This window comes from Aethalodelphis obliquidens, unplaced genomic scaffold (assembly GCF_003676395.1).
Source record: "Aethalodelphis obliquidens isolate GAN/ISIS:26980383/991018 unplaced genomic scaffold, ASM367639v1 scaffold62, whole genome shotgun sequence".
Taxonomy (NCBI): Eukaryota; Metazoa; Chordata; class Mammalia; order Artiodactyla; family Delphinidae; genus Aethalodelphis; species Aethalodelphis obliquidens.
The window spans coordinates 13035-33450 of NW_020838006.1; the positions used below are offsets into that span (position 1 = coordinate 13035).

The 20416-nt window shown below is 37.7% G+C and overlaps 1 long non-coding RNA gene across 1 annotated transcript; it reads right to left on the reverse strand.

Moving 5' to 3' along the window:
- Window positions 1-9138: 9138 nt before the first annotated feature.
- LOC113610236 (uncharacterized) lies at window positions 9139-17491 on the reverse strand. Its single transcript, XR_003429009.1, has 4 exons — window positions 16935-17491; window positions 14429-14481; window positions 14293-14348; window positions 9139-10128 (listed from the first exon to the last, which is right to left on the reverse strand). It is a non-coding gene; the product is annotated as an uncharacterized LOC113610236 (long non-coding RNA).
- Between the last annotated feature and the right edge of the window lie 2925 nt (window positions 17492-20416).

The window sequence follows — 20416 nt, forward strand, 5'->3', positions numbered from 1 at the left end:
ATTAGCAAAGTAATGTTCATTACTTTGGTTGAGGTTGTTTGAAAGAAACAAATATTCTCAAAGGAAAACTAGTGAGGACGTGGGAGAATAGCAGCCCATGTCTCTTACAGACCAAATAACAGTCAGCAGACTCTATCTGTTCTAGACAGCAGGGAGGTCTTCCCGAGGAGGAAGTTATTCTGTTTGTGTGGTGAATGAAGGCAGGGGAAGACAATTTCCTCCCTAAGGGTTCTCCCTGCTTGCTGCGATTTCCTCTCCTGTTCTTGGAATTCTGACCTGACTTTATCTAAAGTATAACAATAAATCACAGAGAGAGGCAGCTGGTTACCCAGGGGCAGGAAGGAATGTCTCCAAGTTACTTTAGAAGGCTAGGGAGGTGCTGTGGACTGTTAGTTTATCCTTTGTTTTTGCTGCTGATTTCTGTTATCCCACTGACAGCTACAGGAAGCAGGGAGTGTGGTCCCAACCATCAGATCATTATGCCCAGTTTAATTTCTGCTTAATGGGGATGCTATACCAGGACACCCCACAGTGACATCAATCAATGAATCATTTCCTTGGGCATGTGTACCATTAAGTGATTGTCAATCCACATTCTTTGTCACCAAAAATTTAAGCTAATATTAATTTGGCCTCTTATATTCTGCCAGTGCCTTATGGGGGCTTTCCCAGAAGCGTGTCCTGAGATGTGGGACACATTCATCAGTAGGTGTTACCAGGGAAACTGTGAGAGGAGAGGTGAGACAGGGGCAGGATGGGAGGCAGGCACAGTGCTGTGGAGGGTGGCTTTGACTCCGTGGTGCAGGGAACTGTGAAAGAGTGAAGAGTACCCTCAGAGCTGTCTCAGTCAGAGGTGAGGGTGCTGGAGGACTTGCTTCCCTGTACCAGTTGTTACCATTGCCAGCAGGCAAAATGGGTTCTAGCAAGTTCCCCCTAAGGACAGTTCCTCAGACATGCAGGCTGTTGGGAGAGAAAGTGCATCAGGAGGCCACACACACAGAAATAGTCCGAGGGCCCTGGGTCTGTGGGGCCTGGGTGGAGTCTGGCTGATACAGTACTGAGTGGCTTACTCCTATTGTAGTGCTTAGCTCTTGCATCAAGTCTAGATTCTGTAACCTTTTAAAGCGAAATCTACTATTATCTCCATTATATAGATGTGGAAGCTAAACCTTAGAAATCTTAAGTCCTTGGTCTGAAGTCATCCAAGTAGAAAATCATGGAGCTGGCATTCAAACCCAAGTCTATGTGAGCCAAGGGCCCAAATCCTTAATCAACTTTACTTCTTGTTCCATGTGAAAATAAATTTAGACTTTAAGTAATTTGTTTCCTGAGCAATTCACAATATTTATACCTATATGTTCATTAGGAAAATTGCAACAAATTTTCTGAGTTATATAAACAACGTTTTGCACATACCAAAAATGGTTAAAATGTCTGCATGGTTCAAGAGACAAAAACAGTGTATGTACACAATTAATTCATGACATTTAGTCTTTATAGTATGACAGCAAATTAAATCGGTGTTATAAGGGCAGTTTCATATAAAGAGTGAAATGAGTATAAAATTATATACACTTAATCTTGAGAAGAGAGGAATAATCTTTAACTTTGGGTGACATTTTCCTGTATTCATTGCTTATGAGGTATTTTTTTAAGATTGCAATTTGTAGCTATATAGAGCTATATTCTATAATTCACTTATTTAATTCCTGTTCTCTGCTATAAAAACATAATTACTGAGAACAATCAATTTGTTCCCATTTGATAAAGGATTAAATCAAGCACACTGCATCAAGGTAGAAGTATGTGGGGGATGTTAACTGTGATGCTACTGAAAGCCCCTCTGGCTTCTGGAAGAAGTAGAATTTCTGTTTCTGCTTCTCATGTCAGTGACTGAGGTTGGTTTGCCTATTTTCTGGATTAGATCTATTTTTCAAATAGCCTGTTGAAGGCATCTAACTGAATCTTGGGACAGAGACTGAAAATGTTCTAAGAATTCAGGTCCTGTAGTCTGAGGTTATTTTCATGAGACTACCTCACACAATTCTTTCTTCTCCAGGTATTTTGATATTGTGATGTTTCATATTTCATGACCCCTGTTTTTCAGGTCTACCTGTATCTGTGGCTTTGGTATTTCTCTCTGTGACAGACATCCTAAGGTGACCCCAATCATTCATTCTATTGTATAATCCCCTCCCCTTGTGTGTAGGCTACACCTGTGACTTGCTTATAACAACTAGAATATGGTAAAGGTGATGGACTTTCACTCCCTTGACTTGGTTATATTATAAAACTGTCTTAAGAGAAAGAGAGAGATAGATACAGACAGACAGAGAGAGGGAGACTGACTTTCCTACTGGCCTTGAAGAAGCAAGCTGCCTTGATGTGAACTGTCTTGTCTATAGAAAGGGTCACCAGGCAGGAGACTAGAGGCAGCATTCAATTACTGAGACCTTGTCCTACAAATACAAGGAACTCAAGTCTGTCCAAAATTGCATGAGCTTGGAAGAGGATCCTAAGGCTCTGATGAGACCCCAGACCATGGCCCACACTTTGATTCCAGGCTATGAGAGATCTCACTTGAGGTGTGCTCAAATTTCTGATCTCCAGAAATTGTGAGAGAAAAAGAAAAAGTGTGTACTTTCCAACTGCTAAGTGTATAGCAATTTGTTATACAGCAATAAAAACCTGATACACCTGCCCACACTAACGTTGGGTTTGAACGTGTGATCTGATTTAGCCAGTGGAATGGGGAAAACTTGATGTAAGCAGAGGCTTGACAAAGGTGTCTTGCATTTCGACATTCTTTAACTCTTGCTACCAGCACAAAAACAATACATCTGCTAGGTTACTGGAGGGATGTGAGGGACACATGGAAGAGAGCTACCCTGTCCTCTCTGGGTCCATCCTAGACCAGCCAGACTCTGACAACCAGCCAGCTGATCATAGACACATGAGGGAGCCCTGCTCAGAACAGCAGAACATCACCCAGCTGACCCACTGACTAGAGAATAAATTCTTGTCAGTTTAAGTCACTAAGTTTAAGGTGCCTGATTGTAACATTTGTAACAACAGATAATTGCTATGCTTTCCATTGCTTCAGGACATATTTGAGCTTGGACACATATGTGATTGCCTGCTTGGAACTTTTTTAAAAAAAGACACTTAAAACACTTAAAAGCATAAAAGCAGAGACTGAGGGAGCTGCTGAGAGAAAAATATGACCACTTGTTGTAAACTCTTGATAGAAGAGAAATTCTTTTCCAATAAGGTTGAAAATACATTTTAAATTTTCTTTAGCATTTTACAGAGTTTAAGTGACAGCAAAGATAAAGGGTGCTTGAATCTTTTATATACATCTTTTACAGAACAGTCCCATTTTTCTTCTCTTCCAAGGCCTCCAATCTCACCTTGGAGCCTCAGTGCTCACACAGGAGGACAGAGTTCCCTGCCCACTGTCCCTCCATGTCACAGATCTTCATAGAGCCTCAAGCATTCTCTTTCCCTGCAGGAAACCTGGTGACAGCCTGTTCCTCTGGCAGGAATGGTGAGAGGGCGTGTGGAGAAAGAAGAGAGGTCTGGGGATGGGGCTGGTAAGAAAAAGCTGCTCTCTTTGAGGCTCAGAGCAAACTGGAAGTACTCTCCCATCCTGTGGGCACAGGCCTTCGTCTCAGACCCAGAGCTGTCCAGAAACTAGAAGCTCTGTGCAACGTGAGATTAGGGGTTGCACTTCTTTTTGATCCTCACAAACTCACCAGTGGGAAAAAGAGAATACAGGAAGCATTATAACTCAGTTTTGATCCACTAAATGTCAATAGACAAAATGCAATCAAAAGATTTTTCTTTTAAGTGATTTTCTTGATAATAAAATTTTTAAAAATAATTTTTAACCATTCAAACTTACAACCATTCAAAAGAAACTGAAATAGGGGTAAGTCTAACAAACCATGCATCTTGAAACTACACAAATCTGATGAAAGAAATCAAAGGAAATCTCAATAAACAAAGAGACATACTGAATTCATGAATTAGAAAACTACGTGGTAAAGATGTGAATTCCTAAAATTAGTACAAGGTTACAATTCCTATCAAAATCTCAACAACAATTTTTGCAGACATAGGTAAGCTTTTAAGTGATTTTTGTTTTCCATTTTAGAAGAGTGAAAAGATGGAATCTTTCCACAACTTGTTTATCAACTGGCTTACTTGCAAACAACTGAAGTACCTTGAAGTATTTCTTTCCTAATTTAGCTAAGTATAACCACATGCAAGTCTGCTTGCATTTATCTATTTAAGTTCCATATAGATTTCTTGTAATATTATTGCACTGTCAGAGGAAATGGGCCTGAGAACATGGATGAAAGATGGGGAAGAAAACATGGTCCCCAGGGGAGAACCATGTTCACTTACTAGCAGATAAAGCTGTTTCTTTAGAATGCTTCACAGGGACCCTCTCCTAAGGACAAGTTACTGGGGGCCGTCTGCTACTACGCTGGGTGGTCTGCTTACCTGAGACAGTGCTGAGGTAACAGTCCAATGCACACTGGGGAGAGGTGTGATCAGTTACCTCCAGAAGACACCTGCAACAGGAATCATTCAAGTTCTGGAGCTCCCTGGCCCCTTGCCAACTGCTCACCACCTGGTGACCAGCCTGCTGGGTGATGCCAGGCACTGGGGAACCACTGGCCTTCTACCTGCCCTCTGACTTCTCAAAGCAGTTTTTATCTGGGGATCATCTCACCTCCTTGAAAGGTTCATCTTTCCTCTTTGGCAAGTTAGGATTTCACTTCTGAGTGCTTGCATTTATTCATTTCTCTCAGTGCTAATGTTGGGCTCATCCAAACAGTTCATCTATTCCTTCTGGACATGAGGTATCCCTGAACCAGCTCCATTTCTTTCAAAATTCGTGAGGTAAACACAGAGGACATGGAGGGCAAGGAAAGCTAAAATGTAATGCCATTTATAAGACTTATAATTCTTTTTCAGAACCCTGACTCAACTGGTGCTTGAAATGTAGAACTAAATCATGGGTTAGGAATATTTTATGAGATCCTTTCAGTCTGGCTTAAAGGTGCTAAGGCCTTAAAACATTTGTTCCTCTTGGTTTGTTATTTCTAGTCCAATCCTCTTTCTACTTGTTTTTTTTGGAAACAGTTCATCACATTTGCAAAAACTTCAGCTAATTTTTCATTTGTGAGTTCACTAGGTCAATTTCAAGCACCTATTCAGACTTGTTGATAACCTATCAAAATGACAGTAACTTTCTCTAAAGACAAAACTTCCAACCTTGTTTAGGAGAAACAAGATAGGCTACTTCCACATGTTTACTTGAAGAATCACATATTTGCTGTAATACAATTTTGCTACCTCTAAGTGCAGTTCCTGAGTACAGTGCAAAGTTTCATACTACAGAATGAAAAAAGGAAGCTTGTCACATTTAGAGGAATAATATTCAGTTTTCAATTGAGAATAGAGTTCATTTACTTTTAACATAAAGCAAAAGACTGTATTTAAAAACTTTTATATTAATAGTTAATTGCTATATATGTGTAGCAAAAAAATCTAGCACACCTCACATACCACGAATGCTGCTATGATTTTAGGACATGTGATCTTCATTTTTAAAAACAACTATCACCCATAGTCCCAGAGAGCATGAAAATTTGCAATATCCATCAGTCACCCTGTCAAAGTCATAAAATCTTTCCTGTCCATTTTTCAAATTTCAAAACATCACAGCAGGATTGTAATCAACCATAACAGTAATATTTATAATATACAATTTAACTGTAATGACACATATAAGGATTTCTTTATCACAAAGTTGTTCCCCTGAGACATTTGTGTCTTCCTATCAGTATGGAAAACAGCATTCAAGGGTTGAGCACACTGATAGCAGCACATTTCAATTGGAAAAATAACCTATCCAAAACTGTAAATTTCCATCAAAGGATACAATCTGAAAGATACCATAAAGGTATATGTAAAATAACTTGTTATCTCATTTAGTTGTCAAACATGAAGAATTTCATGTTTGGATGGAATTTCATCCAAAGAGTCCAGGTTGACACAGAAGCGTTGAGGTTCCCTTGCTTGGGAGTCCTTCATAGCTGTATCTCTAATGTGCTGAGAAACTGTGTCAGTTCTGATGCCTGTGCATTGTATCTCCAGTTGATTTCTGTGCTCGTGAATATACACCATAAATAAAGTCAAGGGAAAAACAATAAAAGTAGGTTTAAAAAGTTTTTCCTGCCTTCAGACAGAAGCTGAAGCCATTTCTAAAGGAATCCAGCATATTTAATGTACATGGCTCCTCACCATTCCCAACAAAAGAGAGAGGTAGCAATAAATATATTTTTCAATTCAGCATATCAAAAGGATGTGGATTCTATACATATTAATACTGATGGAATTCACTAAGCAATATTGTCACCTTCACACATCTTAAATACAAATGGTGATTAATTGATGATATTGCTGGGATTGCACATAATCAACAAGTCCTATGTTAGTTTTTGAACATCAAAATTCATAGTATTTAATAAGTCATAGATGGTATCTCTAGGAAGACCTTAACTCCAATTCAGTTCCATCATTTGGGTAAACTTCATAACAATGTTTCTTAATTAAGTTCTGCTTTAGAATGCCAAAATAGATGTACACATATCACCCAGAACCGCATAGATGTCCACACAAAACTCAGTAGTGTTTGTTTTCCCAGAAAGTTTCTGAAATGCATCTATGAGCTCAGGGTCTAGTGTACATGTCACTATTCTCTGAAGATCTCTAATTAAATATCACATTTCTGGAAGAAGATAAAGTTAACAAACAGTAAGCACATATGCCTGCTGCAGTCACTTCCCTGAGAATGAAATATTCTGCTTTTAAAAAGGAAATGACAGGGGGCTTCCCTGGTGGCACAGTGGTTGAGAGTCTGCCTGCCGATGCAGGGGACACGGATTCGTGCCCCAGTCCGGGAAGATCCCACATGCCGCGGAGCAGCTGGGCCCGTGAGCCATGGCCGCTGAGCCTGTGCATCCAGAGCCTGTGCTCCACAATGGGAGAGGCCACAACAGTGCACAACAGTGAGAGGTCCGTGTACCGCAAAAAAAAAAAAAAAAAAAAAGACAATTTCAAGTACACATATTCAGATAGAGTTTTTTTTAACAATATTTTTTTAAATTTAATTTTTAATTTTTTAAATTTAGTTTTTTAAATTTTGGCTGCATTGGGCCTTCATTGCTGCATGTGGGCTTTCTCTAGTTGCGGTGAGCAGGGGCTACTCTTCGTTGTGATGTGCGGGCGTCTCATTGCAGTGGCTTCTCTTGTTGCGGAGCATGGGCTTTAGGAGCGCAGGCTCAGTAGTTGTGGCGCATGGGCTTAGTTGCTCTGGGCATGCGGGATCTTCCCGGACCAGGGATGGAACCCGTGCCCCTGCATTGGCAGGAGGATTCTTAACTACTGCACCACCAGGGAAGTCAAAACAAAATCAACAAGTATTTTGTGTATCAAAAATGATCTGAGAAGGCTGATTCATAATCTGTCCCATACAAATATTCAGCGACTTAGAATTAGATGAAATCACAGAGATTTCATTGCACAACAAAGAATTTAAAAATTATATAAAATAAAGAGAAAAAATTGAAATGCAATCAGGAAAAGAATGAGGCCTACTAAGTTCAAGTAACAACTTTGCACTAGAAGACAGTTTAGATAGTCAAAACAAAATGATCATTGTTTTACTGTGAAGGGAAGGGGCTCCTTGTTAACCTCCTTGCTGGGATGTGACCCCCTGCACAAAACGCTTCCCTTACCAGTGCCTAACCTTCCCTTAAAGTCTTGGTCTTGCACTGGGAGAATGCTGATTCAGTGACTGTCGTAGTTTAAGAATATATCATTTTGGCAAAAGAATGCATCTATCAGCTTAGAGCTGTTGATGGACCTAAAGCTGCTGTTGAAAAAGACATTTGTTTGCTTATTTTTGTTAATTCTTACTAACTTCTAGCATAATACCTGCCATTTGTATGGTCTAGAAGTTAGTTGGAAACATTTTGCTCCCTTTCTGGTCAATAAGGTATGCATTTAAAATTTTATGCATTATAGCACAGGGAGATCAGCTCGGTACTTTGTGACCACCTAGAGGGGTGGGATAGGAAGGGTGGGAGTGAGGGAGACACAAGAGGGAAGAGATATGGGAACATATGTATATGTATAACTGATTCACTTTGTTATAAAGCAGAAACTAACACACCATTGTAAAGCAATTATACGCCAATAAAGATGTTAAAAAAATTTTATGCATTTAAAAACACCTTCAAATAAGCAATTTCTCTTTTCTTACCAAGGTGTGACCTCTGAATACTATGCTTTTCTACACCATTTGAGAAGAACTTTATAGTTCAAACTTTCACCCTATAGCTTGGTTTGTTTCTAAATACTGGTTTCTATCACAATGAAAATTTGTGCCCCTCTAGGCCTGTGCCTCCTGTACAATAAAGACATGTGCCCATTCCATACATGAAAAGAGATAAAATATAATCATGTAGGTTCAAGTTAAGCTGGAATAGAAATAGAATTTTTCCTGGTTTAAATCAACAATATCATAGCCTTTTGACTTCACATGTAAATTTCACATGTGGATGAATTTGGTTGAAAGCTAAAACTGAAAATTTTCATTCCTGTATTCTCATCTATTACTTTAAATTACAGTGTGTTTGTAATTATTAATTTGGCTTAAAGACAAGGATTCACTGGTAATTTTCAAAGGAATGGGTTAAAGAGAATAGGATATAGTTTAAGTACTAAACATACTAACTGTAAAAATAGTATGGATTCACATTAAGAGATTTTTCCATACTATAGAAAAGATTATTGTGTTTCAACCACAGTACTAAATTTTATTTGATCATACTAAAAACATATCAATGTAAATAAGATAGAACGTAGTGAGAAGTAAATAAAAAGCATAATTTCAGCTTTCAGATTACTAATTATATAGATTTAAAATCTTCTTAAGTAGTTAGAAGTGCAGTCTGATTTGGCAATAATTTCTTGACATTATACCAGTTATAAGAAGCCAGTTGAAGAGATTTTAGCCCAATAAGAACCTAGAGAATTTTCACCATAAATTATCCCCACACAGGAATGGGACACTGTTTTGGTGCTCTGGGTTCTCTTTTCTAGAGACGTTTCAATGAATAAAGAAGACATTTATATTTTATTATATAACTTATTTTCATTTCAAATTCTCAAGCAATAAAAAATTTAAAAGCAATGTTGGTAATTTCAGTTAGGCAGGACTTGGAATATGGAATATTGCATCTCTTTCATAGACTCTATGACTCTTCAAAGTGTCCTAAAAACACTATGAGTTTGATTAGCAGCAAAACATTAGCCTAATCAAAACCTTCCTCCTCCCCCTATGCATATATACATATACACAAACTATACATCAATACATTCTTAGCTTAAATATGACAATTTGACTGTTATTCCCAGAGGCTGTGCAAGGTTACAAATACTGTTCAAGACCACTAGTACCCAACTGGTTAAGAGAAAACCAATCCTTTCATTAAAACAAACAAATAAAACTACAAAATAATTCGATCACATATTCTGAATTTCTTTTAAGATTAAAAACATTGAGGGATACAGTGAATCACCCAATATATTACTGTTCTGAGTTCTATAATTTTCTTTATCTAAAACTATCTTTTATACATAGATGCGTTTAAACATAGTTTCAGCAATTCTAAGTAGATTCCTTTGAAAAATATGACAAGTATTTTTTTTTTAACTTGGAGGAAAGTTCTGCAAGGAGTGGGTTTTCTTCTCACAGATGAATTTTGCAGCATTTTCTCCCAGAAGCACACTGTCATCCTGTATACATGTGTCCTAAGGATGAAGCCTCTTAGCACTGGACCTCCAGAAAGAGGTCCTGCAGGCACCATGGTATGTTGGTCTTTTCTCTTCCACACTCTTTTAGCAGCACCCAATCTTTGGGCATCTTGCCAGTAGTGGTTGAAGTCCAGAACTTGATCTTCACTGGGAAAACCAAGTCCATTCAAAATGCAGCACTTTCATCTTTTGGTTGGGTGATTCTTGGTCCCCCATGGATAGGAGTGATACCTAGAAGATTCAAAAGTGGAAGAAGTTCTCTACAGTCTCAAATATTTTAGTTCACATATTCAGTTTCAAAAGCAGTAGCTCAGGTATATAAATAAATAAATCACAATGAATAAAAAGGTGATTCTAAACATGATGGAATGGGGAGATTTTTAGAAAGTTGACTTTTGCTGAAGTTCAGTGCTAGCATTTTCTTTCTCAAATTATAAATGTAATAGGAACTAATAATCCTACAGTGGAAAAATTAATACCCATCCAAAGTAACCTGTACATTAAATGCCTATTTTAAAGCAATGCAAGTTGATTCAATGTAGATTTCTTTTTCTCTCAACACATATTTCATTGTTACAAAGTAAAATGTTAATATGTGCCCCTAAGTATAAAAGAATGGTATGCTGGTCATCTATTCATTCACAAAACTCAACAGTTTCACTCTCATTAGAACAGTGATAAAATGAAGGCACGCCAGGCTGTATCCTTCTGGTAAGGAAGCTAAATATTAATGTGTGCAAAATATAGGTAATCATACATCCCTGCAAATGACCACAAATAGAGCCCACCTGGGGCTGGCCCAGTTTATTTTGACCTTGTTTCATTTTCCTTGCAATCTCAACTCAGTTCTACTTCCCCTTCCTAAATCCCTCATTTAGGTTAGGGCTCCTTGCTGCTGTTTCTATTTTTGTTATCACTTTCTTTAATGCAGTATGTTGTGCCTGAGACATTCTTCCTACCAACTGCCTAAGCAGTCTCACCATTACTTATAACAGTTCTAGGTATCTTCCCCAAAGACAGCTAATAGCTAGATAATGGCCTTATCCTGAGACTTTCCATTTGAGAATAGCATCTCTCTAACCCTAACTAAACATAAACCCTATGATCTAAGCTGAAATGTTCCATGTCTTGGCTTAATGCTTTAGCTGCTGTCTGGATGCTTTGTAGATGTGTGTATAGGTTTGAACTGACAGTCTTAAGCTGTAAGCTTGAGGAATACAGGACTTATGTATGTAATTCCCTTTGCATGGTTATTAATCAGGATCATTTAATAATATTTTGCAATGATGGCTGTGATGACAATTAAGATGATGATGATGATTATGAGAACAATAGAAGATCTGACTAGATACTGGTGGAGGAGTTAAAACAATGTTTCTTATTTCAAACCACATTGCTAGGGAAGGTTTTCTCAACTTGTGTTCCAAGTAAAAGATGGAAATTCACTGGGTAAACAAGGTCAACAGATTTCTTTCCTAAAGTATATCTCAAAGTTTTCAATATAGTCATGTGTGTCAACATTCTCCCAAAATGGAAAAATGTACATTCAGGGTTTCCCAAATATATTTGGTCATGGAACTTTATTTTTCATATAACATCTATTATCATCTTTGATAATATTGGCTATTTACAAAACCTATTTCGGAAAATACACTGTACTGATTCTAAGTACTGATTCTAATTACCTCTACATGTCCTGTGATATTTAGCATCCGCTATCCTTTGAGCACGGAAAAATCATGACTGTCACAGCTGATCTGATTCATATTTGGAATTATGTACACTTTCAGTTTGTGAAGTATTAGGTACTTCTATGTGGAGCCTGACTTACTTCTTGGAAACTAATTGGGAACATCGGTAAACAAGTAATGGCTTTAAGCACAACCAAAGGTTATTTTCACTGGTAAACCGTGAAAACTGTCTCCCCCAATTATATATGCTATCACTGCTATTAGGAGCTGAAAAGGGAGTATCATGGTTATATGGATTTTTTTTTTTTTGCTGTACACGGGCCTCTCACTGTTGTGGCCTCTCCCATTGTGGAACACAGGCTCCAGACGCACAGGCTCAGTGACCATGGCTTATGGGCCCAGCCGCTTTGCAGCATGTGGGATCTTCCCAGACTGGGGCACGAACCCGCATCCCCTGCATCGGCAGGAGGACTCCCAACCACTGCACCACCAGAGAAGCCCCTGGTTATATGGATTTTTAAATGGATGATTCATTTTTATTTGGAACATTTTAAGAAAATTTGATGTCATTTCCATCATATATTACTTTAACTTGATCGTTTAAATCATATCTTCATATTATATTCACAATTCTGAATATAACTGTAAATAAATTTTCACCTTTGTCATTAGGCCTCTTATTGTCTATTTACCATAAGAAGAAAATCTGCAATTTCTTTTAATACAGGAATATGTCTTTGAAAGTAGAAGTAATGTTTGATTTTTTAAAAACTTAATAACTGTAGAATTGAAAAGGATAACCATAAATTTCAAAATAAGACTGGAATTACTATTTCTAAAAAAGGAAAAATAAGAGCTCTTATAAGAGCTTCCTGAAGTTCCTTACACCCCTGTTTTTTCATTATATTTAGCTGATTTTCTGCAAAAATTTGAAGACATCCATTGCCCATGATCCTGAGTCTCTGAGAAAATGTGATTAAAAAAATGATAAGCATGACTTTTGCCCCACTACAAGCCAATGGCACTTGAAATAATAAGTTGCTGAGAGTCAAGAACAGAGACATTCATACTATCCATGGAAGGCTGGATGTACTCAGATCAAGAGGAAAAAATGAAAATCCAAAATCCCTCCAGGGATGGGGGGAGAAGAGTTATAATGGAGATGGTTATTTCTATTAACAATATACCCTTGGAAAATGAGAATTACTCATCATTTCTCTGTGGTTACAAATCACAACAGGACTAAATGTACAAAGATAGTATTTTGGAAATATATTATCAAGCCAAAAGAGCAAGCAGCTGAATAATCTTATCTGTGATTCATAAGAACAACTCACTGAAACAGGGAAAAAAAAGGCTAACCTAACCTCAAAAAATATTCTAATTTCAATATAATGACCTTAATAGAATGTTCTTGAGACCTCTTTCTCTTTCCACGGCTAACAGTTATCTTTGGGGAAGACTTCTAGAATACTTTAAATAGTGGTCAACAGATAGTTTCATTAGCTAGACAGGAAGGTTATTCCTCCATGTAGAAAAGCCCACTTAGGGAAAACAAACTCCACTGGACTATGTCTCCTAAGGCAACTTTGGCCATATAGGATGTGTAAGTGGTTACTCATGGTCAATTTGATGCTTCTGTTATGAGTGGGCTCCTTGGAAAAGTCAAGAGACAGCTCATGTATAGCAGACACTGTCAGCGCCCATATCCCCTCTTTCAAAGCACTTCAAAGCATGCTGGCCTGATTCCTTACGGCCAGCACCTGCGTTTCTTTTCCTGAGGATATCTCTGGTCTCTAGAATCTTCTTTGTCCACCCTTACAGAAGGCCAGAAATGCCAGGGAACTAACGTCCTCTGGGGAAAAAGGCCTCAAACGATGACTAATGGAAATTAGAGATAAATACCATCCCAGCTCCCTCAGTCCATAAGTGGGAGAATTGAGGTACATGTTCTCCACTGGCTCTCAGATTTCCACAATGGGATCAAGCTCCAACCACCACAACAGTAACTTACTTGAAAATGAAATCTTTATTGAATTATTTCTTCAATCCCTTACCAGAGTTTCTTGGGATTGCCTCTCAAACTAATTGTACTCAAATCTTTGTGCCCTAAACTGTGCCCAACAGTAAAATTGCAGGAATCCATAACTGAATGAAATTGATATAAAATAGAGTATATTTTTAGATCACCAATAATGATTATTTTAGAAGATAACACAGCCCCAGTAAACTGCAATTTCTTATTTAGGGTAAGCAAATGGGAACACATAACAACAAATCCCTTTCCCACAAACATATCTTAAATTCACCAGAAGTGATTCTTTGTTTAGTTGCACTTTCCCCCTTGCATTCTATACAAATAATTGCTAGATTTTAGTCATGGACATTTGAGTTTCGGCTCTTCCAATATGGGACAAACATGCTTAATTTAAAAAAAATGTAGAAATAATTTTCCATTTCATTATGTAGGAGTAAATTACTACTAAGTGATCACCCTTTCTTTTTCAACCAAGAATACAGCAGCTGCATCCATATAAAATATGGTCAACATACATTCTACTCACAGTTGTGTCAAGTCTAAGCCAAGATATTTTACAAAAGTGTTTAAAATAGAAGGTTGGGGAAAACCTCTAGAATCAAGGATAGAGAAATTAGATCTAATATCCAATGGTCTAAATTGAATTTTCACATTTCTAGATCTCACCTGTTAGAAGTAAAATTGTAATAACCACTTTCCTCTAGGACTTCTTCAATCACAATCTAAAGTTAAAAAATATCAGGTTAGTATTGAATTAAAAGCAACAAAATAAAATCATTCAGAGGCACCACAAAAACCTCACCTGCATCTGTTCATATGTTATCCCCTGCTCCAAATCAAAGCTGGAGGGTAGACCTGAAATAGATAAATTATGAAAAGCCTGACATTTGGTTCATGTTTTCTTAGATTTTATTGGCAATTATGATTCACATGCAGTGAAAAGAGGTCAGTTTCTTAGTGATGAAGATGAGTACTTACAAACACATTCCAAATTATCTTGGCTTTTGGGGTGGCCATCACAAAATAATACACAAGAAATATGTGCATTGCTCATGGTATAAATTGGCCAATTAAGTTAGGGGTGTGTGTGTGTGTGTGTGTGTGTGTGTGTAAGGATAGGTGAGGAGTGGTTCTAAACACAAACCTCCTGATAGGCAAATAAAAGATTAAGAAACTATTCCTAATCCACAAGGCAAAAAGAGTAGATATGTGCTAGAAAAAAAACAAATTCTTAGAGGAAGGCAGAAATAGCCAGAGGAGGACAACAAAGGTCTAACCCTTGGCTATGGCTGCCAGGAGGGAATAAAATACATTTAAAATCAGAAGACAGTAATTCTTTTGAGGTTTGGTCTGAGTATGATATACCAGCACATTAACAAACCCCAGCACCACCCAAAGCAATGTTGACCAGTTTCCACTCAGGTCAATCAACACTTATCACATGGAGGCCCAGGAGCTCCCCTGCCACTTACTTAGGAGAGAGAAAAGAGAATGGGTTGAAGGTTAAGAGGACGCACAAGGATGTGAGTGCTGGCAGCTTGTTTTTCAAGCCCAGCTTAAAGGTGTTGCCCAAAGTGCTCCCTGGTTCTGCTGTCTTTGCTTCTGTCCAGGCTGCCATGACTAGGGACACACCTGGTCTGCTCTGGGTAGGAGCATCCAGCTTCTGGAAGAGCCTGTCAACTCCCTCTCAGGATGCTGAGAGACTTCCACCAGAGTTCTTCACTCAGCAGGGCTGCTGTGGTAAGAAGTCTGGCCTGTGACTGACCTACCTGCCCAGGGGGATGCAAATGACTTTACTTCACTTAGTATGATAATCTCTAGATCCATACATGTTGCTGCATATGGCAAGATTTTATTCTTTTTTATGGCTAATATTCAATGATATATATATATACCACATCGTACTAAGTGAAGTAAGTCAGAAAGACAAATATTATATGATATCACTTATCTGTGGAATCTAAAAAATAATACAAATGAACTTATTTACAAAACAGAAACAGACTCACAGACATAGAAAACAAACCTATGGTTACCAAAGGGGAAAGGGGGGGGAGGGATAAATTAGGCATATGGGATTAACAGATGCACTCTACTATATATAAAATATATAAACAATAATGATTTACTGTATAGCACTGGGAACTATATTTAATATTTTTAATAACCTATAAAGGAAAAGGAAAAGAATCTGAAAAAGAATATATATATATCTGGATCACTTTTCTGTACACCTGAAACTAACACAATATTATAAATCAACTGTAGTTCAATTAAAAATAAATAAAAGCAAATGACTTTAGATAACAGTTTATCTCAATTTTACAGATTTCTCAGGGATGATTTTAAATGCAGTTCTGTCTACCCAGTTTAGCTGTATCCTAGGAGTCCAAGACTTAGGGAAAGTTTGATAATTAGTACATGAAGTGATTTGCCTAAATTAGGCAACTTCAAAAGCACAACAGGATTAGGCTTATTTTTTGTCTGAGTAGATGGCAAGTTTTCATTTAACAGTAAAAGTTTCACATCTGTCTGCCCCACTGAGAGATATAACTATAGTTTACAGGGATTCCGAAATTATTTAGGAATTCTGTAACCTCAGAGTAGCTTGAAGATCTCTTCTGAGGTCAAAAATATCACAAGAAAAATTACATTATGCTGAGTCCCTACTACTGGCTAAGTACTTTTTATATATTTACACTGATCATTGCTATAATCCTAAGATGGTTACCATTTTTGTTCCCATTTTACAGGCAAGAAAACTGGGGTTCAGTGAGGTCAAATAATTTGCTCAAGGTCAGCTACTAAGAGCTTGAGCTGAGATTTGAATCTAGGCATCCTGGTTTACAGAATACATACCTTTAATCCCTATGTTATATTGCCTCCCTATGAGAAATTTTTTCAAAAAAGAAAAAAAATTAAATATGTCTGATGTGGATTCTTCAGGTAAGTGTCAAATTTTCTGTTTTATTCAAGCTCTTCATTTCTGCTTTTTATCCCCCTGGATGTTTTTGAGCATTTGATTTCCCATCACCAGATAAGAAGAAGTAAAAGGAAATACAATTTACCCACACAGATTCTGTTTGCTTATGGTATTAATAAATGATCAAGGAAGGTGTCACAAGTGTGTAAAATAAATCTCAGGGAATTTCTAAATTCCTACTGTATGTCCTTCCAACTGTCACCACAGATAATCAAAATAAACTCTGTTTTCATTTTAAATTGAAGATAATCTTTTAAGGATAGCTGTTGATACAAACAATCTATTTCTTTGTGAAAGCCAGATTTCCTGTGTTGAAGACCATTACCTGTTGGGTTATTTGGGGATAGGCTGTTTCGACCTGATGAATGATGCAATAAATGGTAATCTGCTGTGAAAAAGTTGGGCTCAATTGGTTCTGGAGATCCCTGAGATAACTGAAACAGAAAAAGCAAAACTGCATCTTATTTTGCATTCAGAATCAAATGACATGAGACCTCTGTGTGCGTCTCTGCCCAGAAAAATTAGTGCTCTTCTGTTGTCAATCCCTTGTATACAGATAAAGACCAATCTTCTTCCTTTAAAAAAAAAAAAGATAAATTAGATGCAGGCAAATTACAGTGAAAGCAAGTAGATAATTCCTGGTCACATGAAAATTAAAAAAATACTATATAGCTTTATGAGAACAAAATAAAACTGGATAGAAAAATAATGGCATGGGCCTGAGATATCAAAATGTTATTTTTGTCAGGTGTAGGAGGAATGAACTCCAATCATTCAACAAAACATAATTTTTAGCCCAGATCATTCTTGTTTGACCAAGGCAAACACATTTCTTAATACATTTTTCTAAATTACTTTTTTTTTTTTTTTTTTTTTGGCGATACGCGGGCCTCTCACTGTTGTGACCTCTCCCGTTGCGGAGCACAGGCTCCGGATGTGCAGGCTCAGTGGCCATGGCTCACGGGTCCAGCCGCTCCGCGGCATGTGGGATCTTCCCGGACCGGGGCACAAACCCGTGTCCCCTGCATCGGCAGGTGGACTCGCAACCACTGCGCCACCAGGGAAGCCCCTAAATTACTATTAATTAATTTTAATCTCCAAACATTAATTCCCAACACTGTAAAGGAAAGAGTAATTCACTAAATGCCAGAACTTATTAAAGTTCCAATTGTTTAATGCCGTTCTATAATGATGAATTTTTTAAATGAAACTTTCAAAATCCTTTCACCTTTAATTCCAACTAACACTTGAGCTGGCCAAGTTTTTGCGCCTGTGTAAAACAATATACTTTTAAAATGTCGATACATATTAATAAACCAGAAACAAAAGGCACAATTTAGACTATTCGATAGTAGTTACCTTGGATTCACAAACTCTATTCATGAATTAAAACATAACATGGTTCAATCATTTGAGTAAATTGTTTGGCAGTTCACAAATATGCCCACCCTTTAAGCCAACAATCCCACTCTTGGATATACACACACAAGAGAAATGAGTACTTCTGTTCATGAAAAGACATGTACAAGAATGTTCGTAGCACATTTATTCGTAATAATCAAAAACTGGAAAACCCCCAAATGCCCACAGGATAGATAAATATATTGTGGTGTGCTTATCCAATGGAATTTTGCCAAACATGAAAAAGAACACACTGTGGATATACACAGCAAGATGGATGAGTGTTGAGCAAAAGAAGCCAGACACAAAAGGATACACAATGTATAACTTCATTTACACATATTTTCACAACCGAGAAAAGCTAACCAATGGTGACAGAGATCAGGACAATGATTACATTGTAACAGGTAGTAGAGTTTGACCAGGAAAAGGCAGGCAGGAGCCTTCTTCTGGGCTGGAAGTATTCTATATATCGATATGGGTGGTGGTCACATGGGTGAATATATATGTAAAAGTTCATGGAGCTGTATATGTACTTCACTGTATACATCATGCATTTTATACATTAATATAAACATTTTATATTAGCAATTGATAATTATTCCATCAATATGCTTTGGATACTATAAATAAAAATCATTTTTCAGTTTTCCAGTCTTCATATTGCCAACGAATGCTACACATTAGAAAAAAGATATGAATCATCCTTTTATATTCTTGAAAATTTATTTTCCTTACTTTAGTGACAACTGATAAAATTAATAACCCATCTGTAAAATGACAAGATTGTAAGACTGTAATAGTGTAATGCAGGAAGATTTTATTCACTTAATAACTTTCTCATCAGTTCTATTAGGAGGCAATGCAGATAGCCTTAAGCATTCTGTAGTTCTAATATCTAAGGTAGTAGATTATTCCAACTGAACTTCTTAATATGTCTTGTAATGCTGAAAATGATTTCCTGGTATTACCTTCCAAGTGACTTCAGATGGATTTTTTTTCATATGGTTGAGCATAGGAGTAATTTGGCTGCCTGAAATGTTCATCCCAATTATTTCTTAGAAAGCTTATTTAAGTCAACTTAATTATTAAGTGAACACCTTGGAATCCTAAAGATTTCACAGACAGGAAGATGCACAGTATCATATGTGAATTGTTACATGGAGAGGTCAAAAGAGTCATTTTAAGATGACAGGACAAGTTCTTTTCACTGATTCAAACTTTGAAGAGAGGAGTGTTTGATGTTTCCAGAGCCTGTGTCACACTAGCAGTCTTCTAGCCTAAGAACTGTGAATTCTCAGAGGGATGGGACCATGGAAGAAGCCAAGGACTAAAATCTTTAGTCTTGTGTTTGAGACCCAGATACATTTATTTTTATCCTAGGAAATTTCCAGAACTTTGTTTTGCAGTTCAGTTTTTTGATGTATACTATATTCTTTCAGCAAATCTTTTTTGCCCCTTACTATGTGACCTGAGCAGGTTTTGTAAATCAGAAATGTAAACCTTTCAATCCACATACACTGATGATCTGCCTAGCTTATTAGCACCATGCTGGGCACCATGGAGGACACAGAAATGATCTGGCCTCCATGAGACTTGCAAATTGACTGGAAAAATAGTCTAATGTATATAAAACAAGAGGGCAATGCATTAAATAATGAAGTGTGAAATGAGACCATGAGATCTAAGCTTACACAAAAAAGGATGCTTCATGAAGACCAGCATGGTTTTCAGAAGCTCTGTAGAAGAAACACTAGAGCTGAAACTCAAAGGCTGGAATTGGGTGGGATGCAAGGAAGTCAAGTGAACATTCCAGGTGAGAGGAACTTGAGGGCACAGTCTGGGTATTGCATATTAATGGCAAAGTGATAAAGGGCTATGACATTAGTCCATGTTATAGAGGCTTGGGGATTTAGGTTGAAGAGAGGAACACAAGTGTTATTCATTAATTCAGGGAGTATTTTTTATTCAAAAACATTCTTTAACTTAAAATTTTAAAAAATTTAAATATTTTTTAGCCACACTACACGGCATGTGGGATCTTAGCTCCCTGACCAGGGATCAAACCCATGGCCCCTGCATTGGAAGCACAGAGTCTTAACCACTGGACCACCAGGGAAGTTCCCAGGGAGTATTCTTTTTTAAAAAACAGCAGGTTCAGGGGCTTCCCTGGTGGCACAGCGGTTAAGAATCCACCTGCCAATGCAGGGTACAGGGGTTCGAGCCCTGGTCCGGGAAGATCCCATATGCCATGGAGCAACTAAGCCCCGTGTGCCGCAACTACTGAGCCTGCACTCTACAGCCCACAAGCCACAACTACTGAGCCCATGTGCCACAACTACTGAAGCCTGCGCGCCTAGAGCCCGAGCTCTACAACAAGAGAAGCCACTGCAATGAGAAGCCCGC